This window comes from Rhopalosiphum padi, chromosome 4 (genome assembly GCF_020882245.1).
Source record: "Rhopalosiphum padi isolate XX-2018 chromosome 4, ASM2088224v1, whole genome shotgun sequence".
NCBI classification, from domain to species: domain Eukaryota; kingdom Metazoa; phylum Arthropoda; class Insecta; order Hemiptera; family Aphididae; genus Rhopalosiphum; species Rhopalosiphum padi.
The window spans coordinates 44,070,214-44,076,933 of record NC_083600.1 but is presented as its reverse complement, the minus strand read 5'-3'; the positions used below and the strand labels follow the sequence as shown (position 1 = coordinate 44,076,933).

The 6,720-nt window shown below is 25.0% G+C and overlaps 1 protein-coding gene across 1 annotated transcript in view; it reads left to right on the top strand.

Moving 5' to 3' along the window:
- Positions 1–455: 455 nt before the first annotated feature.
- The window catches only part of LOC132930683 (protein amalgam-like), a 305,488-nt gene continuing 299,223 nt past the window's right edge, over positions 456–6,720 (top strand). The window contains exon 1 of the mRNA XM_060996682.1: positions 456–606. The gene's annotated coding sequence lies outside the window, so the exon portion shown is untranslated. The remainder of the gene's footprint in view (positions 607–6,720) is intronic.

The window sequence follows — 6,720 nt, the reverse complement described above, 5'->3', positions numbered from 1 at the left end:
TTTTAAAAAGTTTACGATAATAATGGAAAAATAAAAAAAAATGTATATAAATTACTACAAAACTAGGCCAAATTCTTCACTCAGAAATCAGAAAATGGATATTTATTAATATAATATTTAATTACGAAGTTTAATAATATGCATTTATCGTACAATTTTATAACATTTTTATGTATTAGTGTAGATGTAATATTTATATAAATATTAATCAATATGTGTATATTTGTATCCATAAAAATATATTTAACTTTAAAGCACATTTTTCAAAAATAATTATCATCGGTATCTACGCTATTGGATCGTATTAATCGTTTTCAAAAAAAATGTGAATACATCTTTAATGCCGTATTCGTTTAACAACCGTGTATCACTAGATTATGCGCTTCGTGTATAGGGAGCGCTGCGGAAAACTAGGGAAAACCGTGAAAAGTTGTCTGTATCCAGTGTGCCTTTAATATCGTTGCGGGACAGTTGTCGGTAATAATTATCTATTTCCTCTACCCGTTTATTTACGCTAATGGAAATCGTTTTTACATAAAATAGAATATTTACGTGATGATGAGATTTTCGCAAATTGATCGCTGAATTAAAAAAAAAAAAAAACAGGTTAGTACTATTTGAACGTAATACATTTTCATTTTTAAGTAAAAATCAAAATAATTTAAAAGCTTCAATAATTATTAAATCTAAAATAAAGGTTTTGTCTCGTTGTCACGTTCGTTGTGATATTCTATTTTAAAACAGGAATTTTTAATAGTAATTATGTTTTTTAAATTAAGTGGATATTTAGTTTCTTTAAAAATAATTATTTGGCACTGGATGATTTACTTACGAGCTTGTATAAAAACAACTGTACATATAAGCTTTTTGGAATCCAACTATAAAATACTAATATATATTTCTTTCCACAGTAATATATTTTGTGACTTATAGTACGCAATATTATGGTATATATTATTATCGAAAATATAAATTATAAATATAAATTTGCAAATTATGAAAAACATATCAGGACTTTTTTAAAGATTTATCTTAATAAATGCTTCGCAATAAATTCATTTCAAGTTTAACAAGAAAATATTACCTACCTAGTGTTATAAATATAACTACGTTAATAATTGATTCAATATGGTTAAGAATTTAATTTAATTTTTTTCCCTTAACGTTTTTCAATAATTTTATTTTTATAATATCACCAAGATTATAAATTTCAAGTATAAGAATATTTTATCATAATATTGTCAATATCTTACATTGTATTATATAAAATCGGAAACTTGTGACTGTCGACTGACTATTATTATACCAATTTGTCATTCTCTAAACATATGAAAATATTTATTTTTGGCGTCTGTTCAGGAAATTTTTTCCAAAAGTATATACTTTATAGCAAAAATAATAATTGCAAAGAGCAACACCGCGAATTGAAATGGAACAAAGGTCGTGGATTTGAATTAAATCCCCCAGAGTCCAGAGTATTGTCGGTGTACACGTCTATTATTGTTTAGCCTCAACAACGTGCCGGCCTTTAAAGGTTGACCCCTACAGTCATTGCCAAAGCTATTAAAAAAAAATAAAAATAAATGGAAATTTTACAATTTTACTGTAAACGTGTGCGTATGCGTGAACGACACATAATAGGTAATTTATTTTTAGGCAAGAGTTTGTAATAATAATAATAATAATAATAAAAAACAATACCCAAACCTCTTACCATCGGTTAGCATCGGTGCTTTCGGGTAAAAAGGAACTGAAAAAAAAAAAAGATTTTTATTCCCCTATTGAAATACTATATAATAGTAATAGCGGCTATAGGTTATTCATCAATTTTGTCGAAAGGTATTGATCATTTTCAATACCAACTCTATCGGTATCGGCAATAGAAAACATCTCTTTGTTATTTCTAATTGTTCAAAAATAATAACGTCACGGCCGGAGATATTTTAACTATGTATGCTGTTTTGTCAAATCAAATCGTGAAAATCGTCAATCTTCTAAAGTGCAAAATATTATATAAGTATACTATTTAATACTGTGTTGAATGCCTATGTTATTGTATTTGGCGCACGCTTCGGATTGAAGGCGCATTAAAATAGAATTTTAAAAAAAAGCAATTAAAACGTATTGAATGTCGAAAAAAAATATATCATAAATTAGAATACAAAAATCATTAAGGTTTTTTTTTATCAAAATAAATATTTCATAGGGTACCTAAAACTTTATTATTTTGCACCTTTTTTTTTGTTTTTGGATTTTTAACTTGTCAAATGTTTTATGCAGCAATGTAATTATTTCTAGATTTTTCATTTAAAAAAAGTACTGTTATATTCGTGTACAGAGAAATTAATGTATTTAAATCATTTAATATTTATTAGTTTAATTTAACTTGAAATATACTTGATTTGATGTTATAATATGATCGTTGGTATTTTTAATTTATTTTTCTGATCATTTTAAACTTAAGTTTAATTTTTAAATATGCATACCATTTTTCTATGAATATAATATAATATTTATATATTATTTGAATACTTAACCACTAATAATTATAGCTTAACGGCTAATGGATATAAATGATGCACTATCGTTGAAAATAATAAATTTTATAAACAGTATACTCTGATTGTGATGAAGTCCAAATATTACATTTTGTTAATGGTTATTGTTCGATATTCATTATTCACAGATAGTAACAGCGCGGTTATAGGCATGGCCCTGGAAGGACGAGATAGAGTTATTGATTTCACTCCATCGTCGATTGTTTTTTAAGATTATGTTCGTTCAAATAAACTTATAAAACTTAATATAATATACACTTAAATATTTTATCTATTATTACAAAAAGTACTCAATCTGCGTATAATACAAACCAAACGGTCGAGGGGGATAATCTTAAATTGTGATGTGCTTAACTAGAAAATATTATTTTTTTTCGTTTTTTTTTTTTGTGATATATCTGGATGATCAGTTCGCTCAATCTGTTCATTATTTAAACATGTACACGTTAATTGTTATAAAAATATTTAGTGATTCAGAATGAACTATTTGACATAAAACATTATTTATTTTTTAATATTTTTGGTTAGAATAATTCATTAAAATAAGGTGTATGAAATATTTTATTTTCAAAACTTTTTCGCAGGGAATACATCTATTGCTTTTTTTTTTTTGATTGAAAATATTATGTAAGATAGTTTTCTAGATATTTTTATGTATACTCGTTTTATTTTTTTTAACTAATTAATTCTTTATTACGGACTTATAGTTTATTAGTTATAAGCTTATGACAATTATTTTACTAACTAAACAATTAATGCAATGTTTGAACACCTACTCTTTTTAAAATTTAAAATGATTTGAGTTATTTTATATATTTTTTTTTAATTGATCTTAAACTTTGGTGGTTGAGACCATTTTTAGCTTTATACTATTTCATATTTGATCATTATTTTTTATGTATTGTATTACTATTATGAGTTACAATTCAAAACAAATTGTGAATTTTTTACAGTTAAAATAACTATATCAGTTAGAATCTTATTTAAAATTGTAAATTTGATTTTTTTACAATAACTTCAAAACAATGTCAATTTATTATATTACTTATATCACTATAAATAATAATTTCAATAACTAAAAGTTTTAAGGAAAAATGAATATATTATTGATTAATGTTCTGAAATTATGATAGTTTTAGTTTAATGAATTACTTTGAAATTCATACAATATCATTATGTGAATTTTTCACCATGATAAACTAAAACTTTAATTTGTTCAACAATTTTCAACATTGTTTTAAAGGCATATTTTTTAAATTAGTCATGCTTTAATATAATTTGAGTAGATTTTTCACTATATTTCAATGAAACGTTAAAAGTTCTTATTACAATTATGTTTATAAATTAATTATTTTGAATGCAATTTGAAAACTGTCTCTTCAAATTGTATCCAAGAAAAATAGTTATTCATTTATTTATTTTCATTTTACAATTTATTTATTGACTACCTATAGTATATATTGTAGTTTAAGTATTAGACATTAATTAATACAAATATTATATTGACTATTTAGTAAACAGATAAAGTATTATTGGCCTGTTTTCATTGACGTGCACCTATAATTTATTACTGATTACTATGTTTGTTAGTTTGTTCAGTATATAATATAATGTATTAATTAAAACTGCTGGCTTATGAATTGTAAACTATCAATTATTATTCAAATTTAATCTATTTAATAATGTAACCAATTAAATAAGCACAACTTAAAAATATCTTTTTCGACATTTTGATCCAATAAATTAAATAATTCATCTAAAAAAAAATCTACGACTTAGTGATTCTTTTAGAGATAGACTATAGGTAGATATAAGATATGTTTCTTTAGATACCTATCTAAAGAAAACATTTATATAATTTGATCGTTATCAGTGTATCGTGGTACGATGTTTGTTTTACTGTTTGCATGCAAGCAGATCACATGACGTCGTAATACTACCTAACAGACAACAGAAACAATTCGTTAAATTCAACAACTAAATAAAGTCGCAAACACATTCAACTTTGGCTAACATAATTTATTTAAACATTGCACTTTAGTGGTTGATTCGTAAAAAAAAAAAAACTATTTAAACCAAAATAAAGTGTTCCTCGATGTGTACAACTTTTACGTTGTTATATTATTATGATTATAAAGGGGATTTTTTTCCGTATGTTTGCCTAACTTTTGCGGTTTATTTAACCCCGAATCAAGTAAATGAATTATACGAAATATTTAAATGGTTAAATCTGCAAAATAATTTATTGCGGAAACGATGACGGAGGTAGCACACTTTTCTTCGACATCATTGTTGCGTCGTGCCACGCTGTTTCGCCGTGCGCATGTTAGTTGATATAATAATAGAATATTATATATGTTGGTATTATATTATATACGTTTCGTTTGAAATTCTAAAAAGATCGATGATACAATTGCAGTAGATTTAATTCTATAATATATTTTTTGAAAAAAAAAATTGCATTTTCAGAGCAGTTACCTCGCTTCGATAGTCCTTTCATTACAAATAGCAAATTCGACATAAATCGTTTTTTTCTTTTTTTTTTTAAGTAGACGGAAAAAAAGTACCCAATACAATGTGACTCACAATAAATAAATTAATTATTATTAAATTTATTAATTATAAACTGATCATTTTTATTTTATTTAAAAAACGTTTTTATTGTGACTAATGAGTATACCTACTTGGAATATTTTGTTTTGGCCTACAATTTTATTTTAAATGCATACTAAAATAATTTATTGCTGTTTATATGAAAGTGAAATATTAACAGTCTTAGAACGGTATTTAATTTAAATTTAAGCTAATTTTAATGTGAAATTAAAAAGCAAAAAAATATAATTTATATTTACTTTCATATTTGAATAATACTTAGAAGTCGTATTGTAGATATTTTTTTTTAACAACCTCTTAATATTTTAAAAACGCTTTATTAAAAATAAAATTATTATAAACTAGTATTTTTTGAATGAGATTTATTAAAAATAAAGTGATCATGAACTTGTATTTTTTGGTGTTTATTGTTAAATAGGTACATTAATTATCTTATTAAATATAATTATTATATTATCTTAATATAACATTGATTTTAATGTAAATTTCTACGCCATATATTTAAAAATTATATAATTAATGTATAGCGAGAATTGGTAGTTCATGTTATTATGAATGAATAATGTAATTTTCATAAAATTTTACAATAGTTGATGATGATTTGTGATTAAACTGATCGACAATATGAAATTTGGACTTAAAATAAAGTAAATTACTATTGTTTTATTTTGGTTAGGCTATTTTTTGAAGATAATGATTTAAGATTTGTAATATTTTGTTTAACAGTTTAAGGACTTTAAGGTCTTTTCTGTACATTGTTTACTCGTTATCTTTTACACCCTATCATGGTGTCCTTTATCGATCAGATGTTGAGGAAAAGGCTACGATTACATACGTTACTTTAGTCACCTTGTCAGGTCTTCTGGATAGGGTAGATGTCTCCCCTGACCCTATTAATGTCAGAGAACGAAGCAACGGAATTTCACGAATAACATCGTCGTGGAAAACGATCATAACCGTTGTCTTGGATGGAAAACATACACATATTTTCTGGATCGAAAGGAAACGAGTAGGTATTACGAAACTCGTATAAGACTTACTACGAGATTGATTCTTTTCCAAGATTATTGACCACGGTCGCATTTTATATTCAGAAATTGGATTGTATTCGCGATCTCGAACACATGTTATACTTATACTTACTGGTACAAAGTCTGCCAGAGAAAAATGTCGGACAGAGTTGTTACGGAAACTTTTGCTCGTTTGGTATTTGGTATGGTCGTTTTTGTTTGAATATATTACAGTAATACGGTCAATATTTAATAAACAATTAGTGAGAGGCGGCTCGTGTTTTTGTTTATATATTCCACTATATTGTATGTGTGTAATTTAATTTATTTTTTAGTGCCCCAATACTTAGATATTTATACCGTAAATAGATTGAGTATGTGTGAAATTTTGTTGTAATCAAGCTTGAAAACGTTAATTATCCCTTTAGCAAATAATAATAAAAAAATCCTTATTCTATACCCTTAAATGTCAACTATAATTTGTCGATCAAACGATGAATACTGATGGTGTTGGAAATAATAATATTAAAACAGACCAT